The sequence below is a fragment of the Sorex fumeus genome, unplaced genomic scaffold (genome assembly GCF_029834395.1).
Source record: "Sorex fumeus unplaced genomic scaffold, SorFum_2.1 ptg000002l, whole genome shotgun sequence".
Taxonomy (NCBI): Eukaryota; Metazoa; Chordata; class Mammalia; order Eulipotyphla; family Soricidae; genus Sorex; species Sorex fumeus.
Window position 1 is genome coordinate 69,675,154 of NW_026606059.1, and position 23,719 is coordinate 69,698,872.

Here is a 23,719-nt window from a genome sequence, read left to right on the forward strand (position 1 = left end):
CTTGAAGACATATCACCTTATACGTTAAAATGTTTGTATAAAGGAAAAGTGTCAAACTGACATACATTGTCTCAGCAATTAAAACTGAAGCAAGACACATTTCTTTTCCTTTTCTTTTTAAATTTGTTTTTGAGCCACATCCAACTGTGCTCAGGACCTATTCCTGGTTCTCTGCTTAGGTATCACTCCTTGTAGAGGCTGGGGGAATTATGTGGTGTGCTAGGTATCAAACCTGAGTTGAGCACGTGCAAGACAAGTGCTCAACTACCTGTACTATGACTCCAGCTCCTTTTCTTCTTTTAAATTTTGTATTTAGTTCTCTACTCAGACTCTAAGCATAGTAACATGTTGGGGGTGGGCCAAACCTGCAGTGCTCAGGATGTATTCTTGGATCTGCATTTACAAGAGACCGTGATAGTGCTTGTTACACAATTTGGTGCCAGAAATTAGGGAAGAGAACAGCTGCATATCATGACATAGGCAAAGAAAGGTTTACCACCAGCACTACCTCTCTGGTCACTCAGTAATTATTTTTAACCTCAAATTCCATTAAAATATCCCTCTCCCATTATATCTATGGCACATTCAATTATTACTTTAGAAAAACTACTAAAAACAATGAAAAAAATCTAAACGTACAGTTTGAGGAATTCTGTCATGCACTCATATGTAAAAACATGTAAACTAATCACTTGAAACAATAAAAAACATTTTGCATTTTGATCACCGTAAAAAATTCTCTCCTGTTACTTAAAAATCATTAGTCAATTATAATTATTAGCTCATTAAAGTAGTGGGCTCTTTTCACATTGGAATTTTATATCAAAGGAATCACAATATATATTGTTTTTGTACTTTTTTGCATTAATGTGTTTGAATACGATTGACTGGTTCAGCACCTCCATGATTGTGCGAGGAACGCCAAGAGAGAGATAACCACAAAGAAATGCCTGTCTTTGAAAACTCTTGAGCTTATTCGCCAACAAGGCTTGGCGCATGCCTCAGGCAACTGCAAGTGAACGTCCGAGCTCTCAAAGCAGTGCAAAGACGGGATCAAAGAAGACCTCAAAGAGAGAAGAATAGCAGTGCTGGTAGATGCGGCAGAAGCTGTAAAAAGCATTCTTAACGCCCGACTGTCCTTCACCAACTACAAGACCAAGATGACTGCGCTCTGACGTCATGGCGGATCTATCACATCTTCCAGAAGGGCAATGGAGAAGATTATTCATGACTTCTACTCAGATCTCTGTAATAGCCAAGTCCAAATACCAAGATCCACAGGATGTATATGTCATTCCCAACGTTCTTCCATTTGAAATCTGAAATGCATTCTCATCAATAAAGAAATAAAGAGCACCTGGCCCAGACAAGGTCAGACCTGAACATCTGAAGAACCTACCATCAGTACTCAGCAATACACTGGCTCGGCTCTTTACACAATACCTGTCTGAATGCAACGTTCCATACCAGTGGAAAAGCAGCAGGACTGTACTGCTATACAAGAAGGCAGACATCCTCGACATTGGCAACTATCTCCCAATCTGCCTATGGTCTGTCATCTATAAAATGTTCACTTGAGTCATCCAGAATAGGATTGGCATAACACTAGATGTCGAAGACAACCATGCTAGCAAGCCAGGTTCTGCAAAGGATTCAGCACCATCGACCATATCCACATGATAACCAAGCTCATTGAGTTTTCTCGGGAGTTCAAGATGACACCCTGTCTAACATTCATTGATTTAAAGAAGGCCTTTGATTCTGTTGAGACGGAAGCGGTCATCAAAGCCCTAGCCAATCAGGGCTTTCAAACTCAATACATACAGATCCTTCGTGAGCTGTATTGCAGATTCACTACCAGGATCTCACCATTCTACAAAGAAGTGATCATCCATGTCAAGATAGGGGTTGGGCAAGGTGATACTATTTCACCGAAACTCTTCTGTGCCACCCTCAAGAATATCAATGCAACGACTGGAATAGGAAGGAATGGGAGTGAAGATAGATGGTTGGCAACTATACCACTTCTGCTTTGCTGATGACATCATTCTAATAACAACAAACATCAGCCAAGCGGCAGGAATGCTGACAGACTTCAGCAGTATGGAAAGGTCAGATTACAGCTGAATCTCACAAAGACAATGTTCCTGAGAAACAGTCTTGTTTCTTACATTTCATTCTCTCTCAACGGAATGACCATCTCTGAATGCAGCAGTTATTTTTACCTAGGTCAAGTAGTCAATATGACGAATGTCCTGGCACCTCAGTTGCGCAGGAGGAAGAGAGCGGCTTGGAAGGCCTTCAAGAGCGCTGAAGAAATAACTAAGATGATGAACCTCCAGCTTTGAGCACATCTCTTTGATTCCACTATTCTTCCTGCATTAACTTATGCCTCAGAGACCTGGGCCCTACGAAAACAGGATGAGAATGCTATTCGGGTCTCTCAAAGAGGAATCGAAAGAGCTATGCTTGAAGTATCATGCTTCACTCAAATGAGAAAAAGAATCCGGAGTCCCGACCTCAGTCAACACTGAAGAATCAGGGACGCTGTCTCATTTGCCAAAGCATCAAAGATCAGATGGGCTGGACACGTAATGAGATTTAGAGATGACTGCTAGACTAAAGCTATTACAGACTGGATTCCATGGGACGTCAAAAGAATGCATGGCCAACCACCTACGAGATGGTCAGACTTCTTTGTCAAGACCCTGAACAATCGGTTTGAGACTCTGCATGTTCCTAAAACGAACAGATGCCATTGGGCTATGCTAGCACACAACAGGGATGGATGCAGACGTTACTGGCGCCCACTGCAGCAAATCGATGAGTAACAGGATATCAAGTGATCAAGTGTTTTAAGATTCATTCATCTTTTTCAATACACCAAAAATTATTTTTGTGTGTTAGTATTACATATCATGAAAACACCACAATCTACTCTATGATGGAAACATTTGGATTACTCATTTTTTTTCACTTCCATGAATAAAGTTACTGTAGAATATTATTTTACAAATGTTTCATGAATTGATTTCTTTGGTGTAATATTTTAGAGGGAAATTCTGGTCCAGAGTGCAGATAATTGGTTAATTATTGAAGCAATTACCAAATAGTTCCCCAAAGATGTTTTATGTGTCCATCAGAAACATAGGTTCATTTTATAACATGTCCTTGTCAAGACTGAATAATTTTAATACTTAAAAAATTCAATGGAGTAAGGGATTTGGGACCTTAGCCATGGTGTTCAGGCTTACGACTGGTTCTGTCTTCAAGGATTACTCCTCGAAGTGCTCAAGGGGCCATATGTCATGCCTGGGGTTGAACTGGGGTCAGTTGCACATACATCAAATATCTTTACCCCTGTTTTATTGTTCTGGTTCCTTGAGTTTAGTATTTTCAACATAAACTGTGTGCGTTTGTGTGTGTGTGTGTGTGTGTGTGTGTGTCTGGTCGGAAAGTAATATGTGAGTGTGACTTTTTACTTTGAATTTTCTAGGGGACTAATGTTGCTGAGCATGCTTTTGTGTGCTGATGTTTCATATAACTTATGTGGTGGAGTGCTATTTGAAGTGTTTGCCTACTTTTTAATAAAATTTCAGGGGTGTTTTTGGTTGTTGATTTGGAACAATTCTGTATTTGTTCATTGATAAGCTCTTTGTCAGCAATTATGATGGTGTTATTAATCCATTATTTCCATGTTCTTTTCATTTCACAATGCCTTGCTTTATTTCTTGGGCAAGGAGTATCCTCATCAGTTTTGGGGACTAGATCCACTATGGTTACAGGCCCATTGTATCAGCAATGCTTTTTTGCTCTCTTTGAATATTCTGGGGTTACCAGTGCCACATCCACTGGTATTGGGGGACCCTGCAGTGTTCAGAATTTAAAACGAGACCTTTGTTCAAAAGGCATGACTTGAAGACTCTGGAGCAATTTTCCCAGTCTCACAAGGGTTTTATAATAAGCATAAGTCAGAAATTTTGATAGAGTTCAATGTATTAACTTTTCTCTTACAGTTAGTGTTTCAACTGTCCTGTAGAATCTTGGTTTAGGTAAAGGCTGCAAACTTATTTTCCTCCTTTTTAAAAAAATGTGTTTAGAAATATACTTATCTAAACTCATTTCTTTGATTTGTTGTTTCAGAACATTTTTATAAAGAGAATTCAATTCTCTATTTGTTTATTTTTTTATATTTGTTTTTGCATTCTCTGCCAACCCTTTTCTTTTTAAAATCAGTTTCTTTCATTTTCCCTAACCAAAAAACATCCACTTGATGATTGTATGTTTTTGTTGTTTGTTTTGGGGCCACAACCGGCAACACTCAGGAGTTATTCCTGGCTCTAATTCTGGAATTACTCCTGACCATACAAGGGGGACTGTGTGGGATGCTGGTGATCAAATCCCGATCAGCTGCATGCAAGGGAAGTGCCTACCCCCAATACAATATCTCCAACCCCAATTTGTAATTTTTACTAAATATTTGAAGAAGATAATAAAGCCCTGCAGCTTTGTGCTTCTTTTTCAATACTTATTTGCTACTCTAACTTTCCCATCAGGATTAATTGCACTTAATAGGTGAAATAATAAGTGAACCATAGTATATTAATACTATATAATTACACTCGTCAATGAAAAAGTCTAAAGGGTTATATGCTGAGTAAAAGAAGTCAAACAAATAAGTAGGAACGAAATTATTCCACTCACAATAGATTTTAGAATAGTCAGTATAATTTTACAGCAAAGCATCAAATAACAGATGTCTTCTCAGTGAAAATATAGAGATCTACTTACTCCAAAGTTCTAAGGGAATTTTCTTGGATAATGGAAATATTCTTTAGATTGATTGGGTTGGGTGCTACATGACAACGTTCTTTTATAAAATTTACCTATTTACACAATATTTGTGCAAGTGTTATTCATAATTTGTATGACTACTGACTACTACTACTGTCCTTCCCTTATTCATTGATTTGTGTGAGCAGGCCCAGTAACGTCTCCATTGTGAGACTTGTTACTGTGTTTGGCATATCGAATATGTCACAGGTAGCTTGCCAGGCTTTGCTGTGTGAGCGAGATACATTGGTTTTAAAATGTATGAACTGTAATTTGAGTTTTCTTTGGCTCTTTTACTTTTGATAGTTTTTATTTTACTTATAGAAAGGTTTTTTAACTGCAGACACACTTTTTTATGTTTCTAAACTCTTTTTATATTTTAACAAAATAGGCAAGAATAGATCTTTCATGAAAATAAATTAGTATTAATTTTTTTGTTTGTTTTTGAAGACCACACTTAGTGATGCTTAGAGCTTATCCTGGCTCTGTGTTGAGGGATCACTTCTGGCAGTGCTCTGAGGACCATAATGGGAATCCGGGGATCAAACCTGGGTTGGCTGCATGGTAGGCAATTTGCAGACATGCTTGAAGTCATGCTTTGTGACAAATTTACAGGAGCATAATTCCATAGTTGCTCTTTACAATGACAATTAGAAACTGATTCTTTTTGTCAGATCCTATTAGCAAATACATAATTTTCCCTTGGTATCAGTTTATTTAAAGCTCCTTTCTGGGCTGAAGAGATAGAAAAAGAGTGTTAATATTTATTTTGCATGTAAAAAACCTGAGTTCCATCCCTGGCAACATTGATAGTGAGCATGGCAGGGTATAGACACAACATGAAAAAAAAAAAAGAATTTCTCTTGGCAGCTGGTTGGGTCTGGACTTCTTAAAAATATACATGTTGTGTGTGATATTTTTATTCTTTAATCAAGTATTTGACTCATTTATATAATCTAAGTTCTTCATATTAATTGTAGCCGTATATGGTTATAAGACATAATAAAGATTATGTGAACATTCCACTTCTCACCAAAGGTAACTTTTTGGCACAACTATATCACAACCCAGAAATTCGTTGGTTAATTTAACAATCTTATTCACTTTCACTATTTATACACTAATTTCTGGGTAGCTATTTGTGTGTTTCAATTTTGTTCTAATCACTTTACTATATGTGTGCATTCATATGACTATCAGTAAAGTCCAGATAAATAATAATTACATCAAGATCACTATACTGCAGCTCTAGGATCTTAGTTTTTCTTCCTGAAAAACTTTAATAGCTAGCCTATGATGATCTGATGTTCCTTTATCCTACATGACTTTTATATAAATGGACACTTACAGTACATATCTTTTTGAGATTAACATTTTTCACTCAACGTAATGCCCCTAAAAACTATGTAGTTTATAAGTGTCTGGATTGCATCTTTAATTCTGGAAATAATTCTGAGGCGGTGGTTTTCAAATTTTACAACTGTTTTCTGGGATTGGTCCACAGACCCTCTTAAAACCATACTATCATGGTCTGCCACTGAGGGAGGGATATTTAACTTATTTTCAGTAAAGAGTATTTATTTTGTGCCCAGAACTGGTGTAGCACACACACACACACATATATATGCCCACACATAAATGTGTATATATATATACATATATGTGCATATTATTATGTATGGATTACTTTAAGTACATTTTATTTATTTATTTATTTATTTTGTACAATATGGGCTGGAATAGCCCAGTGGGTAGGGCGTTTGCCTTGCATGCGGCCGACCTGGCAGACCCGGGTTTGATTCCTCCGCCCCTCTTGGAGAGCCTGGCAAGCAACTGAGAGTGTCTCGCCCGCACGGTAAAGCCTGGCAAGCTACCCGTGACATATTCGATATGCAAACAGAGCAACAACAAGTCTCACAATGGAGACGTTACTGGGCCCACTTGAGCAAATCAATGAACAACGGGAGGGCTGTGCTTTGCTGTTTGCTTTGTACAATACCTGCACTCACGGGTACTCAGGGGACATGCGGTGCTGGCAAGAACCCAGGTTTGTATATAGCAGTAGGACAGACATATTCTTTGACTCTTGGATTCTCTTTTGGTCCAGTAGCCCCATATTTAGTTTAATAAGTTACTTCTTTTCTTAGCAACTCTGATCTTACTTCTGAATTAATAAGATTTGTTCCAACCAACTTCACTGCATTCTCAGCAGCATTTCTTGTCAGTTGTCCAGTCTTTTAAGCCGTCCTCATCAGTGTGGTGATATTTCATTCTGATTAATCTCCCTTGTCTTCTTTAGAGTGAGAATGAATGTTCCTTTAAGTGTTTATTTGCCACTTATATGTCCTTACCAGTGAAATGTCTTCACATATTTTATTTTCTCTATTTCTAACTGGATAGTTTGTTACTGTCATGTTCTGGGAATTTGTTTTTGTGATTGATAGAAAAGCCCCGTGAAGATGTGTGGTCTGCAGTTTCACCCAACATTTCTTTCACATCCTCTTCCTTCCTTTGGTTGTTGTGGAGCAATTAATGTGGGCAATGTCTAAATTGTCATTGTTTCTTTTATTTATTTACTTTTTGTGTCAGCCTTAAGTGCCCTGGTACTGTTTATTTAAAAGGCTTTCTATTTGCTATTGAATTGTTCTTGAACTTTTGTCAGATATCAGTGTTCAGTTTGTTCCTGGTTCTCTAGTCTAACCCATTGATCTCTGTGTTTATCCCTTAACCAACACAACACTTTACTATTGCTATTTAGTAAGCTTGATGCATCGTGGTCTTCAAGAAGGGCAATTCCTCCCACATCATCACATCCCTCCAAAAATACCTGTTTTTATCTTCCTGTAACTTTTTATAAATATGTAAAATAAACATATTTGGTCAAAAACAGTAAAAAAAAACTTTCTCAAAATTTAATATAAATTACGTTAAGATAGGGCTGGAGCAATAGTAGAGCGGGCAGAGTGTATGCCTTGAATGCGGCCGACTCCCAGCATCCCATATGGTCCCCCTATCACTACTAGGAGTAATTTCTGAGTTCAAAGCCAGGAGTAACCTGGATGCATCACTGGGTCTGACCCAAGAAGTGAAAAAAATACATTAAGACCATAGATTAATTTATAAATATAAATTTTTATAGTTTGGGTTTATTATTGTACTCACTCTTTAATCCACACATTATGCCTGTGTATTATGTATATTTGACAGTATACTTAATAGTGAATTTTTCAATAACATTTTGTAACTTTTAGTATAGAGGTTTTATATATATATGCATGTATTTGTATATATCTGTGTACAAATATTTAATTATAAATGATATTTTGTTGTAACTTTGTTTCCATAAAATTATCTGATGTTTATATAATTTTATTTTAAAATAAACCTCATATATTTACACACATAATTGACCTACCTCAACTTTTTGGTAAATTTAAGTTTCAATGTTATATAGTTTAATTCCCAATTATTCTCTAATATTTATTTATTTATTTGTTTATTGTTTTTTGGATCACACCAAGCGTTGCACAGGGGTTACTCCTGGCTTTGCGCTCAGGAATTACTCCTGGCGGTGCTCAGGGGACCATATGTGACGCAGGCAATAAAACTTGGGTCGGCCACATGCAAGGTAAATGCTCTACCCACTTACTATTGCTCCAGTCCTCTTTAATAATTTTGAATTTTAAATCTCTTATGGACTAATCTTTTCAATGCAGCTGTATTACCTGACCCCTTGCATGATTTAGATATATTTTTTAAAAAAATCTTTACTGTTCTTTCCACATAAAAGGATATTCTAATTGAATACAGCAAATTTGTTACACCAAAATAAAGAATGCTTACTTCTCCTTCTTAACCTTCTCCCCAGTCTTTATTTACCATGTTAAAGACTAGCATTTTTAACTCTTTTGTTTCTTTTTTTGCTAAGATATCTATGCTTATCTGTATTTTTTCCTCGCATTAGTAGTTCTTTCATCATAAGTTTCTGAAATTTTTGTTTATATTTATTTTTAACAATTTGACTGTGGCATGCTTCATACATTTTTTCTTTGTATTTATCCTGCTTGGGATTAATTAAGCTTATAAAATTATTGTTTTATATATTATTTTGGAAGGCTTAGTCCCATTTTAAATTAAGTACTTTGTTTCTTCCAACTTGTTTCTCACTTTGGGACTCTAGTTAAGCCTACTTCCCATTAAATATTATTACACATATCACTGAAACTCTTCCTATTTGTTTTTTGCCCTGAATATTCTTTCCGTATTTCACGATGAAGTGGAAGAGAAATAGGAAAAACTAAGCTAATGGTACCACTACTATTAATATAAATGTCTCTTAGGTCATTATGAATTGTGTTAATTATGCTTATAAAAGAGCAGAGGAAACCTTTCAAACTATAAATGCACATAAAATAATGACTAAAGTATACTAAAGTGACATATTAAAGGGCCATTAAATAGTAAGTTTAGCATAGTATTATATGAATGAACATGTACAATAAAAATATCCCTAATATTAATGAGATAAAAAGTTCTTTAATTATTAATCCAATTCCAGGGTCTTATAGCGTCCTTCAGGATTTCAAAAGATAACATGGTTTTGTTTGTTTCTTTGTTTGTTTGTTTTTTCGAGGTCACACCTGGCATTGTTCAAGGCTTATCCCTGGTTCAGTTTACAGGGATCATGCCTGGCTGTGCTCAGGATGGTCATGTGCAGGAAGGTGCCTTACTCTACATACTATCTCTCCAGCCTAATTTAATCTTTATTAACATAAATAAACATGATCTAATTGAAGGGAAAGTTGATTATATGAACATAGTCAAATATTAAAACTGATAATCGGAAACATCGGCAGAATACTTTGCAATGGCAATTTTAAGAAAGGGGGTTGAAGGGACTAGAGAGATAGTACAATGGGTAGGGTGCTAGACTTGCATGCAGGTCACCTTCATCTTTGGCACTGTAAGGTCCCCTTGCTTACCAGGAGTGATCCTGAGCATGAGTCATGTTTAAGCCCTTAGCACAGCAGGTGTGACCTCAAAGCAAACAAACCAAAAAAAGGTTGATATGTCTATTTGAATAGAACTTTTAAAGAAAACCGTATCTGCTACCAAAGATGGCTTTTTGTGAATAATATTCACTACAAATTCTGGTTTACCCAACTTAAATCTAAATAATATAGTCACAATACCTATGTAGTGCACTCATTAACCTTTCAGATAGTTGTTAATTTTTTTCTATTTTTTATGTGCATGTGTGTGCAAATGTGTGTGACCCAATCTATGGTCAGGTCTGGTTAAAAAAATGGATTCGCCCCCCCCCCAGCCACGCCTCAGATTCCCGCCTGAAGCCCAGTGGGGAAAGCGCCCGTCCATCTCCGAGGGACCCGACCACCAGTCCCTCGGCTCCTCCCCTCCAGGTGGGTCGGGGGCGTCCAGCCGGGAAGTGCTCCTGCCCCCCCCCAGCCGTGCCTCAGATTCCCGCCTGAAGCCCAGTGGGGAGACTGTAGACCACCCTTCCTCCATTCCAGGATCCTGGGTGGGTGTCGCCTGGGACAGGCTCGGGGCGTGGCCACCAGGAAAGGGGCGTGGCCTCTTTAAAGTGGGCGTGGCCTTCTCCTTGGCGGGCGGCCGCTAACGCGACTGCAGTTAGATCACTCACATCAAGCACTCAGGACCCCCATCCCCAACTTGCTTCCTAATACCAACCAAACATTTCCCACCTCTTCTACTGCAATCCAACAACAAACCTCTCGCCTACTCAAGTTCCAACAAAGACCTGTTTGAAAACAGCTGTATAAGTTCATTTCCAAATAGCACCTCCTCCAAAAGTTTCACTCAATGTCTGTTATAAAACAAAGAATAACACCTGACTGAGAAGAACGTCAAACTCAGAAACGTAGAAGGGTGCCTACCATGGACAAAAACTTATCCATAATCCCTTCCCACTATAAGAGAGAATAGTATAATCTGTGCTGGACAAACCGAGGCCTATTGTTTGGCAACAAAACTGAACGGCTCCTGGCAATCTCTCCTCATTCAACCAGGTACAGCCTGCTCCACGGCTTGAGACTCCCCCAGGGAATGCACAGCTAGCTTGATCCCCTAGAATTGCCGGTTTTCTCCCTTGGCCTGTGCAGGACGGGAACTAGGCAACATCAGATTCCGCGGCAACAAAGCTGAAGGGATCCGGGAACTCTCTCCTCACTCAACCAGAATAGTAACAGTGAACGTGAAGGACTAAAGCACACTGGTCACAATGGTAAAGCAACACAAAAGCCCACCAAACTTTCTAATTGAAGAGGCAAGCCCAGAAGACACCAACAGTACTGTAGTATCAGACAACCTCTCTGACAAGGAATTCAGAAGGGAGCTAGTTAGGATGCTTAGGGAACTAAAAGAAACAATGGAAACCAATGCCAATAAAAGACAAGAGGATTTGAAGGCAGAAATGAGAAAAATGCAATCGGAAATGTCGGACCTGAAAACCCTGGTAGGGGAATTGAAAACCTCAGTGGAAGGCCTCAGAAGCAGGGTAACAGCTGCTGAGAACAGAATCAGTGAGCTTGAAGATGAAGTTCAGAGACTCGCCAGAAAAGAGCAGAAAATGGAAAAGAGACTCACAGTTCGGGAACAGATGGCAAGAGAAGATCGTGATGAAGTCAAGAGGGGTAACATAAGAATTATTGGAGTCCCAGAGGGACAGGAAGAAAACCCTGATGAAGAAGAAACTGTCAAAGACATCATTGCTACAACATTTCCAGAGCTGAAGAAAACTTGTGACCACATTCAGGAGGCCCGGAGGGTACCAGCTAGAAGAAATCCGAACAAAAATACCCCAAGACACATCCTGATCAAAATGACCAAAACCTTAGACAGAGACAAAATTCTGAAAGCAGCAAGATCGAAAAAAGAAATCTCTTACAAAGGAGCATCCTTAAAATTCACAGCTGATTTTTCTGATGAAACCCTCAGGGCCCGAAAACAGTGGTGGGACATAGTGAGAAAACTCAATGAAATAAATGCCTCTCCAAAAATACTTTACCCAGCAAGACTCTCATTCATAATAGAAGGAACAACACACAGTTTCACAGACAAACAACAGCTCAGGAACTTCATAGACTCAAGACCATGGTTACAAGTACAACTAAATGGGCTACTTTAAGACAGGACAGGCCCCTCAAATACTCCTAATTTCAACAGAACAATGGGACAAAATCCCATAACAGTAATCTCTCTCAATGTCAATGGGCTAAACGCAACAATTAAAAGACACAGAGTGGCTGGATGGATTAGAAAATTGAACCCAACATTCTGCTGCCTGCAAGAAACACACCTTAATAGTCAAAGCAAACACAGACTCAGAGTCAAAGGCTGGAAAACAATCCTACAGGCAAACAGCTCCCATAAAAAAGCTGGGGTAGCCACCTTAATATGAGACCACATCGATTTCAGAGTGAAGAAGGTCATAAGAGACAGTGAAGGCCATTTCTTAGTGATCAAAGGATCTGTACAACAGGAAGAACTTATAATAATAAATGTATATGCACCTAATGAGAGACCAGCAAAGTACTTAAAACAAGTACTCATAGATTTGGAAAAAGACATCAATAGCAACACAATACTAGTGGGAGACTTCAACACCCCTTTGTCACCTCTGGATAGATCAACCAGACTCAAGCTTAGCAAGGACACACTTCATCTGAGGGAAACAATGGAAGAAAGGGACTTAGTAGATATATACAGGACACTTCATCCTCAAAAGGCTGAATACACATTCTTCTCAAGCGTACATGGAACATTCTCCAAGATAGACCACATGCTGAGCAACAAAACATATCTCCATAAAATTAAGAAGATAGAGATCGTATCAACAATCTTCTCAGACCACAATGCGCTTAAATTAGAAGTAAATCACACACAAAAACAGAAAACTAAATCAAACACCTGGAAATTAAACAGTGCGCTATTGAACAACGAGTGGCTTAGAATGGAAATCAAAGAGGAAATCAAAAGATTCCTAGAAACGAATGAAAATGAGGACACGAGTTACTAAAAGTTATGGGACACAGCAAAAGCTGTCTTAAGAGGAAAGTTTATAGCTCTACAAGCATTCCTCAGAAAGGAGGAGCGAGCCCACATAAATAAACTAACCTCACAGCTTAAGAGCTTGGAGAAGGACCAACAAAAGGAGCACAACCCGAACAGGAGGAAGGAAGTAATAAAACTCAGAGCAGAGATTAACGAGATGGAAAACCAAAAAACAATCCGAAAGATCAATGAAACCAAGAGCTGGTTCTTTGAGAAAATTAACAAGATCGATAAGCCTCTAGCAAAACTCACAAAGAAGGGGAGAGAGAAAACCCTAATAAACCGAATAAGAAATGAAAAGGGGGTCATCACAACAGAAACTACAGAAATTCAAAGGATCCTCAGGGAGTACTTTGAGAAGCTTTATGCCACGGAACATCAAAACCTTGAGGAAATGGATAAATTCCTAGACTCCTACAGACTCCCAAGGCTGAACCAAGAGGACCTGGAATACCTGAACAGACCTATCACCATCAAGGAAATTGAAATAGTAATAAAAAGTCTCCCCAAGCACAAAAGTCCTGGCCTGGATGGATTCACTAGTGAATTCTTCCAAATCTTTAAAGAAGACTTACTCCCAATCCTCTCTAAGCTTTTCCACGAAATTTAAATATCAAAAACACTTCCGAATAGTTTCTAAGAAGCAAATATCACACTGATAACAAAAGCAGACCGAGATACCACAAAGAAAGAGAATTACAGGCCGATATCCCTGATGAACACAGATGCAAAGATCCTCAACAAACTACTAGCAAATAGAATCCAACTACTCATCAAAAAGATCATACACCATGACCAAGTAGGATTCATCCCAGGGATGCAAGGATGGTTCAACATTCGGAAATCAATCAACATAATCCACCATATCAACAAAAGAAAAGATAAAAAGCATATGATCATATCAATAGATGCAGAGAAAGCATTTGACAAGGTCCAGCACCCCTTTATGATGAAAACCCTAGCCAAAATGGGTATAGAGGGGACTTTCCTCAACATAGTTAAAGCCATGTACCACAAGCCTACAGCAAACATCATCCTCAATCGGGAAAAACTGAGAGCCTTCCCTCTAAGATCAGGGACGAGACAAGGATGCCCACTCTCTCCACTGCTGTTCAATATAGTACTGGAAGTACTTGCAATAGCGATTAGGCAAGAAAAAGATATTAAGGGCATTCAGGTAGGAAAGGAAGAAATCAAGCTCTCACTATTCGCAGATGATATGTTACTATACTTAGAGAACCCAATAACCTCCACCAAAAAACTCCTAGAAACAATAGACTCGTATAGTAAAGTTGCAGGCTATAAAATCAATAACCAAAAGTCCATGGCTTTCCTATACACAAACAGTGAGAGAGAAGAAAGAAACATGAAAAAAACAATCCCGTTCACAATTGTGCCCCAGAAAATCAAGTACCTAGGAATCAGCTTAACTAAGGAAGTAAAGGACCTGTACAAAGAAAACTACAAAATGCTACTTCAGGAAATAAAAGAGGACATAAGGAAATGGAAAGATATCCCCTGCTCATGGGTCGGGAGACTTAACATTGTCAAAATGGCAATACTACCGAAAGCATTGTATAAATTCAATGCAATCCCTATAAGAATACCCATGACATTCTTCAAAGAAATGGAGCAAACACTCCTGAAATTTATATGGAACAATAAGCCCCCACGAATAGCTAAAGCAATTCTTAGGAAAAAGAAAATGGGAGGAATCAACCTCCCGAACTTCAAACTCTACTACAAAGCAGTAATAATTAAAACAGCGTGGTACTGGAACAAAAGCAGAACTGCAGACCAATGGAACAGGGTTGAATACACTGACATCTCCCCTCAATGATATGATCATCTAATCTTTGATAAAGGTGCAAGAAATGTGAAGTTGAGTAAGGAAAGCCTCTTTAACAAATTGTGCTGGCATCACTGGACGGCTACATGCAAAAAAATGGGCTCAGAACTCTGCCTAACACCATGTACAAAAATAAGATCAAAATGGATTAAAGACCTCAACATCAGACCAGAAACCATAAGCTACATTGAAGACAAAGTTGGCAAAATCCTCCATGACATTGAGGCTAATGGTACTTTCAAAGATGCCACGCCACTGGCCGAGCAAGTAAAAACAGAGATAGATAAATGGGACTATCTTAAACTAAGAAGCTTCTGCACCTCCAAAGAAACAGTGACCAAAATACAAAGACAGTCTACAGAATGGGAAAGGATATTCACTGAATACACATCTGACAAGGGGTTGATAACAAGGATATACAAAATACTGGTGGAACTCCACAAGAAGAAAACATCCAACCCCATCAAAATATGGGGCAATGAAATGAACAGAAACTTTCTCAAAGAAGAAATCTGAATGGCAAAAAAGCACATGAGAAAATGCTCTACATCATTAATCATCAGGGAGATGCAGATCAAAACCACAATGAGATACCATCTCACACCTCAGAGACTGGCCCACATTCAAAAGAACAAAAGCAACCGATGCTGGCGCGGATGTGGCGAGAAAGGGACACTCCTTCACTGTTGGTGGGAATGTCGACTAGTTCAGCCCTTTTGGAAAACAGTATGGACGTTTCTCAAAAAATTAGAAATTGAGCTCCCATTTGACCCAGCGATACCACTCCTGGGAATATACCCCAGAGAGGCAAAAATGTGTATTCGAAGTGACATCTGCACTTGTTTGTTCATTGCAGCACTGTTTACAATAGCCAGAAACTGGAAGAAACCTGAGTGCCCAAGAACAGATGACTGGTTAAAGAAACTTTGGTACATCTACACAATGGAGTACTACGTAGCTCTTAGAAAAGATGAAGTCATGAAATTTACATACAAGTGGTACAATATGGAAAGTATCATGCTAAGCGAAATGAGTCAGAAAGAGAGGGATAGACATAGAAAAATTGCATTCATCTGGGGGATATAAAGCAACAAAATAAGAGATCAATACCTAAGAATAGCTGAGATCAACACCAGGAGGATTACTCCATAACTTAGAGGCCAGCCGGATATTCTAGGGGAAAGGGCAGTTCAGATAGAGAAGGGAACACCAAATGAAAGGTGTTTGGAGGATCCTCCCAGGAGGGGAAATGCATGTTGAAAGTAGACTATGGACTGAACATGATTGCCACTCAATGCCTCTTTTGCAGACCACAACACCCAAAAGGAGAGAGAGAACAAAGGGGAATGCCCTGCCACAGAGGCAGGGTGGGATGGGGGGTGGGGGGAAATGGGCACTGGTGGAGGGATGGGTATTTGATCATTGTATGACCGAAACTCAGGCACAAAGATTTGTAAATCTACAACTGTACCTCATGGTGCTTCACTAATAAAAAAAATAAATAAAAAAAATGGATTCATTATGGTAGTGATTACAAATTATCTTCTGCAAGAATTGCTTAACACAGTAGGTCACGAAAGAAAAACCAAATAAAAGAAAAAAATTGCGTAAAAATATATAAAGAATAAAAATGCATATTAAAAAACTGAATGCAATAGGAGAAAATTTAAAAGTGGAATAAGAGGCCAATAAGATGCAAAAAGTAGACATAATGAGCATTCCTTGTGTTTAGAGTTTACTACTTTCTAACTTCTTTGATACTCGTATGAGGCATATAGGTTACGAGTTATTTAGGATACTTGGCATATTTAGCAATAATATATGAAGAATTATAGGATATTTTTAAGTTATATAACAATGATTTTTGTGTAATAATTTACCACTATTGGGGGGGGACAGAAATTTATAAAAATATATATTAAATATTCAATCAGATCCAAGATTTCATTTGCATGGAGTTAAATTTTATTAGGTATTATGTATGTGCTTTCTTAACTTCACATAATATGTTTTGCCAACATCAAAAGCTAGAAAGAAATTTTAAAACTGGAATTTACTATGTAAAATATTTTTGATTCTTGGCTCTGTTCAGGGAAACTCCTGAGGGTTCTCACGGGACTATACAATTCTAGGGGTTAAGTCAGAACCTCCCTCATGTAAAGCACATGCACGAAACAGTTGAGTTACCTCTCCAGCCCTAGAAAATTGTTTTCATAAGTTTGTTTGATTATTTTTATCAATATGGTACTATTAAATATTATTATTATAATCAAAAAATGTAAAAAAACTCCAAATTTTCCTTAAAACAGTAAAAATTGAGCTAAGAATTTATTTTTTTCACCTTTGTATTACTTTTTAAATGCATAAAATTTTCTTATTTTTCTATTTTACATTTACATTTTCAATTTGTAGGGCTTGGGGCCTGAAGCTATTGATCAGTGCTTTAAAAATATATACAAATTATGCAGATTGTCTTTTAATTCATATGCATCTGGACAAATGATTGCAATCATTACTCTCCAAAGTAGACTCATAGCAGCTGCTACCCTCAACACTGAGTACTATTAAAATAATTTATACAATAGGTCCTGTATACACCTGAAACCATAAAATACCAGAAGAAACTTAATTGACAATTTTCTTAGAGATCACTTTCAGAATTAGTCTTTGGCTGGAGCGATAGCACAGCGGTAGGGTGTTCACCTTACAAGCGGCCAACATGGCCGACCCGAGTTGGATTCCTCCGCCCCTCTCAGAGAGCCCGGCAAGCTACCGAGAGTATCTCGCCCGCACAGCAGAGCCTGGCAAGCTCCCCGTGACGTATTTGTTATGCCAAACACAGTAACAACAAAGTCTCCAATGGAGTCGTTACTGGGCCCGCTCGAGCAAATCGACGATCAATGGGAGGGCCTTTACGTAATAGGAAACATTGGGAAAATAATCAACTGGACTTCATCACACTAAAACCCTTTTACACACTGAAAAAATTATTGTCAAAAATAAAACACATCCTACTGAATGAGAGAAAATAATTGCAAACTGCACATCAAACACAGGACTAATATTTAAAATAAAAACCCCACAAAAGTCAACAACAATAAAAAAATAAACAAGTACACAAAGAGCAGGTTTAAAAATGGACAGAGGACTCAAGTACACTCTTCCTAGTGAAGACATAGAGGGTATCAGGTACATTCAGTGATCTCCTTCATCCATTAGGAGGAAAAAGCAAATTAAAACAGTCTTGACATCAACTCAGCCCCGGACTATGGTTCAAATCTAAAGGACAGGAAAACAGTGTTAAAGAAAAAGTGGAATAAAGGTAGTCCTTTTACATTGCTTGGACTACATATGATTTAGTCATCCCACCTTTTTTATTTTTTTATTTTTTAATTTTTTTATTTAAAGAATACAAAAGTACAAATTTGAGGAGATATACGTGGTATTTATTGAAGCAATATTTAGTTGTTAGAGGCGGAAACGACCTAAGTCCTAGGTAGTGAATGAGTATCTGAAGTTGTGATAAATGTGCATATATATCTAGACATGTGATGCATGTATGTATATACACATATATATGTACATGTATATATATACATATAGGTATGTATTTATATATTGAATAATGTTCAGCTAGTAAGAAAAAGATGCTGAGTACTGCTATCTATAACAAAATAAATACAATTTAGGGACTAATGCTTAGGGATATGTCTGATGTAGAAAAGCAATCATGATATGATTTTATTCACATATAGGATATAGACTGGCAAACAGATAAAGTTCAAAAATAAACTTTTTTAGACTAAAAGTTAAGTTAGTATTAACCAGAAAGGATGATCAAAGAGGGGCCAGAAAATTAGATAAAATATGTCAAAATATATTATGGGGATGGAGAATTGGATTTTCAGGGTAAATAGTTTCATATATGCATATATTGTTCTTTAGCTATGCAAAACTAATACTTATAAGGTCTATGTAATGTTACACAGAGAATTTTTTTGTTTTTGTAAACAGCTGTGACTATTTTAGCATAACAATATTCAGCATCGCAAAGGCAGTGCCATTTTCTTTTTGTATATTTTTTTCTCTTAGTGTTTTTGATTTTTCTGTTTTATTACATTAGCTCCATGGAGGACAAAAACAATAACAATCATATGTGAGAAACTGTGTATAAAATCATCACTAGTTTACCCCTACTTAAAGTTGCTATTCTTTGCTAGAGATGGTCTAAAACTTACTCTTTATGGGAATTTATTCAGTTAGAACTTTTTGTAAAGTAGCTACATAAAATGAAGTTAAAGGATTATTGTTAAATTTAAGACAATAATTTCATTTATTTTTATTTTTTCAATTTTGAAATCTTTTTCTTTTTTAAAAGAAATTATTTATTGCATTACCGTGAGAGCAGTTACAAAGCTTTCAGTTTTAAGACTCAGTCATACAATAATGAAACACTTGTCTTTTCACCTGTGCCCATTTCCCACCACCAACAACCCCAGTATAACCCCCATCCCACACCCTCCCCTATCTGTGTGGCAGATAATGTCCACATTACTCTCTCTCTTTCTGCTTTGATTATATTCTATATTTCAACACCAGCTCCACCATTGTTGTTATTTGAGATTTTTCCCCAACACTTAGATCTGCCAAAAAGGCAACATTAGACACTTTGTTTTCTGTTGTTGATTATGAATAGCGTATGATATATTTTGAAATTCTGGAATTTTAATAATTAAATCTGGAGGGATTTCTGCCAAAAGCCACTGGGTTTTGAGATTTATTTCTGAGCCTCTGGGATGATGGCTGTTCAGCAACTCGATCAGGGAGCCAGAGAGGTCATTCTTGGGCAGCGACTTGGGTCTCATTCGGGAGGTGGAGGAGAGAGGCAGGCCCCACCCCCATCCCATGAGGCTCCATGTGCGTCCTCACTGTGGGCCCAAACATGTCTGTCCATTGGCCTCTGGAAGATGATGGCCCCCAAGCCGCCAGGGAGAAAAGGAGGTGGATCAGCACCTTTTCCAACCTGGGGTAGCCCAGGGCTGAAAACCTAATTTGGAGTTCAGATGTATTTCTTCCAAAAGCTGTTGGATTCCGAGATTTGATTCTGAGTCTTTGGGATCATGGCCGTTCAGCAACTCGATCAGGAGCCAAAGATCTAAGACAATAATTTTATATATATATAGTTTTGATTTTCTAGCCATCTGTTCTTTTAAAAACTGATGTTGGGGGAGGTTAGAGAGATAGTATAGCAAACTTTGTATATAGTGGACCTCAATTTGATCCCTGGCACCACTAGGAGTAATTCCTGAGCACAGAGCCAGGAGTGACCCCAGACCATCACTATGTGTGAATCAAAAATCAAATGAAAATTGATGTGAATTAAAAATGTCACACAATCCAATGTTTCATATTAAATATGTAGCTCCACATAACACTTTTTTACTTAAAGCAATAAATGAATAACCATAAACGTAATTAAGTAATTTAGTTATTCATCAAATTATTATCTGCTTCTCTTCTAACTAAAGACAAGAAATACAACAAAAAGTGCAAAAATGTGTAAAGACCTAAAAGTAACTATTTTATTAGTATTTAAGAATTTAGATAATCCTTACAAATATTCTCTCCCTCCCTCCCTCCTTCCTTTCCTCCTTCCCTCTTTCCTTCTCTCCTTCCTTCCCTCCTTCCTTCCTCCTTTCCCTCTCTCCTTCCCTTCCTCCTTCCCTCCCTCCTTCTCTCTCTCATTTAGTTGTTGAAACATCATTTAGTTGATAGAGGTGAAATAAATAAATAAATAATTTACATCTCCATCTCCATGGTTTTTCATATAAAAATACAGAAATATGCATATTTCATTGTCTTTTATCTCCTATTGGCATTATCTGAATAAGTACAGAGCTAATGAATGTGTAAATATGTATATATATTTGTATACACTGAGAATTAAGTAAAATGATGTATATACATTATTGCTACAGTATCATATAATGTGTAGATAGTAATATCACTTTATTGTATATTCTACATAAAAATTTTGCTAGAGTTCAATATTCCAGAGAAGCAAAAAAGTATAGTCAAAGTGACATCTGCACTTGTTTGTTCATTGCAGCACTATTTACAATAGCCAGAATCTGGAAAAAAATCTGAGTGCCCGAGAACAGATGACTGTTTAAGGAAACTTTGGTACATTTACACAATGGAGTACTATGTAGTGGTTAGAAAAGATGAAGTCATGAAATTTACATACAAGTGGTACTACATGGAAAGTATCATGCTAAGCGAAATGAGTCAGAAAGAGAGGGATAGACATAGAAAGACTGCACTTATCTGGGGAATATAAAGTAACAAAATAGGAGACTAACACCCAAGAATGGCCGAGATTAGTACCAGGAATTTTGCTCCATGTCTTGGAGGCCAGCCACACATGCTAGGGGAAAAGGCAGCTCAGATAGAGAAGGGAGCACCAAATAAAGGATGTTGGGAAGATCCTCCCAAGAATGGAGAAGCATTCTGAAAGTATACTATAGACCACACATGATTGCCACTCAATGCCTCTTTTGCAAACCACAACACCCAAAAGGAGAGAGACAACAGAGGGGAATGCCCTGCTACAGGCAGGGTGGGATGGGGGGATGGGGATGGGAGCGATACTGGGATCTGTGTTGGTGGGAAATAGGCACTGGTGGAGGGATGGGTATTTGTTCATTGTATAATTGAAGCCCAAGCACAAAATTTGTCAGTCTACAACTGTAGCTCATGGTGTCTCACTAATAATAATAAAAAATAAATAAATAAAATAAAAAGAAAAAAAAGAAAAAATTTTGCTAAAGTTCAGAAGAAAAAATATTTGTAGTAGATTAAAAGACAATTTTAATTATGTCTTGAAAAACTGAAATAATCTGGGTAAGTAGTGATTACTTTTTGCTATTTATAATAGATGTGTTGTGTCATATGTTTTATGAATGTAACAGTGAAGTCTTAAGAGGAGTTTTATTTTTTTTTTCCTGAAACAATCTGAATGATTTAGCAAAACAAGCTGGTAAATATTTCATACTCAGGATGTAACAAGAATTTTGTTACTTCATGCTGCTAGAGAAAAGGTAAGAGTTTGTATTTCAAAAAAAAAAAGCAATTTGTGGGACAGAAAATATAACATTACTTTAAATGCAAAGAGAGTTCTTGCATATTTTTGATGGAAAAACATATGTGATATTGCATGTTTTTTTTTCAGGTTGTTAAAATAAATTACCATAAACTGGAAGATGGAAGGAATATGGGAACTACATGAATCTATTTTTGTAACAGTATTAATCCCACTAGTTGAGATATATACTTTCCTGTTCTAGTTATCTACTAAACACACCCTTTCAAATATTATCAAACCAGAAAGGATAAAAGAAGATTTGTAATAAATCTTATATTCCCAAATCTAGTACATTATAAACCAAAAATTAAGATTCATGGCTACAGATTGTACAAGCTTTGTAATTTTAGAGTCGTAGACTTTTATTTTACACTGAAAGATGGTGTGCAGTTTCATCTTCTATAAACTATTCAATAATCTTAGGATTCAGAATTTTCATATCATTTTATAACATTGATAACAATCATCAGGAGTAAGCCTATAATTTGAAAAATTAAAATAAAAGCAGATTTATTGACTTAGTAAAGACAAAAATCCAGAAGTTGTGGAAAGATGCTTGATAAGGGATAGAGTAGAAAATCTTCTAAGTTTTTAGTTTACTTTTAAGAATTTTTCAAGTTTTAAGAAAATACTGAATCAGTTCTATAGATTTGGATTGATTGTTGTTTTGATATAGAATAAAGAAGAGGTGATTGACTAGAGTTTTGAGTACAAGCATAAAGTAAGGATGAATTATCAATTGAATAATTTAGTAAGTGGAAATAGCAAAGTGGTGAATTATTTTTAGAATTCATGTACAAACTGAAGGGATAGGACATTGATTTGGGCTCTCAAGTTGCATGCAGCTGACTTTGGTTTGATCCCGGCAATACACACTGTCCTCTGAGCTCAGACTGTAGTGATCCCAGAGCACAGAAATTAGAGTAAACCCTGATCATTTCTGGGTGTGGCCAAATCCTTACCCCAAAGAATACATATGATTAAATATGAATACATATGTGTCTGCACATATATGGAGATAATTATGACATTTCCATTCTGAGAGTCAAATAACTGATTATTAATTCATAGAATATAATAACTTTCTGAGATTTTTGTATTAGGTCTCAAATGAAATAGCTTAGATATATGATCCTGGTCACCAGGAAAGCATAGTTTAGAGAGCCATGAAATATGAAGAAATATGAAATTTAGCTCAGAATCATATGAATTACTGTCACTGTCACTGTCCTCCCTTTGTTCATCGATTTGCTCGAGTGGGCCCAGTAACATTGTGAGACTTGTTGTTTCTATTTTTGGCATATCAAATATGTCACGGGTAGCTTGCCAGGCTTTGGCATTCAAGCTAGATACTCTTGGTAGCTTGCCAGGCTCTTCAAGAGGGGTGGAAGTATTGAACTCGGATCGACCAGATGGGTCGCGTGCAAGGCAAACACCCTACCCTCTGTGACATGCAGATATAATTGATACATGCTTTTACCACAAAACAAAGATTTTTCAAGTTCAAATTTGAACGTGTTATAAATTAAGAAGTGACCTAGACAAAATAGCTATGTGTTTGAATGTATATGATGTAATAAACGGATGGGTAATTTCTTTGAAAGTGGAGATTGCAGTATTTCGAGGAGTTTACGATCAAAAGTAGTGATAGATATCTTACAAGAAACAAAATACATATTATCAATAGAAGTACAGAGATAAATATTTAAACACAAACTATTGTGTCTATAGAGGAAAATTATATTTTCTTCTCTAATTCCTTTTTATAAATGTCTACTATTTCATTGTAATTCTTGTGGGGC